Source organism: Octopus bimaculoides, chromosome 18 (genome assembly GCF_046866305.1).
Source record: "Octopus bimaculoides isolate indiv1 chromosome 18, ASM4686630v1, whole genome shotgun sequence".
In the NCBI taxonomy this organism is placed as follows: domain Eukaryota; kingdom Metazoa; phylum Mollusca; class Cephalopoda; order Octopoda; family Octopodidae; genus Octopus; species Octopus bimaculoides.
The window spans coordinates 43873776-43874936 of NC_142945.1; positions in this window are offsets into that span (position 1 = coordinate 43873776).

Below are 1161 nucleotides of genomic sequence, written 5' to 3' on the forward strand. Positions count from 1 at the left end.
CAATACCCTGTTACCCATCTCTTATTCAGTACAAAATTAACACCCAGCCATATGCCCTCAACACATTAACACTGTCTCTACATACACATGCCCTACCCCTTCTCTCTCTCCTCTACATCTTCACACATCACACATACACACATACACACGTCTCATCTCATCTACCACCTTATACCCTTGATACTCCCATGTTGACCTACACACTCATTCATGCTTACCACACACATCCTTGCCCACACACATGCATTCCCACACTTATCTACTCTTAACACACACCTTGCTACAAACACACGCATACACACACACACCAGCACTCTCAAACGTCCATCTTTTTCCCCTCCACCTTCAACACATACTCACGCTTTCACACACACACACACACATACGTACACACATGCCCACATACACTTTCCTTCTCCCTCAGCATTCCCACTTTGTTTGACAAATCTGTTTCACACCTTCCCTCCCACTAATACTTTACCTTGCTAACACACACACACACACACACACACACACACACACACACACACACACACACACACACACACACACACACAAATGCCCACTTTCACAGATTTTCTTTTGACCTATTCTTTTCAGCTTTTTACTTCCCTGCCTTTTCACTGTTCTATGAGAATTTGCTTTCCAATCTGCCATTTCCCTTTCTTCCATGTGATACTTCCAACACTTCTGAGCCACACATCTGGACTAAACTCTTTTCAGCTGATTTCACCATTTTTCTCCCTCCTCACATAATTTACCTTCTGTTTTTTGGGGTTTTTTTTTTCCTGCAACAATAACACTAATTTACAAAGTGCACAAATTTGTGTTAACAGACACAGGATAAAAAAATAGTTAACAGAATTAAGGAAGATGTTAATATGAAAACTGTCTGCTGCAACAAAATAATGCATTGGTTTGTAATTTCAAAAAGTAGAGAAACAAAGTGTTGATTTCTTACATTACTAAGTTGGTGCCAAACATTTATTGATTCTTTGTGCTTGTAGAAAAGAAATGTTGAAAACGAAATTACACCGTTTTCAAAGTAATTTTTATTAATCCAAATAACATTCTGGTACAAATTCTATTCTGGCAGTGTGTTAGACATTTCTACCATATTATACATCAATGCTTCTTCCTGTCATTTATCAACATTCTTGT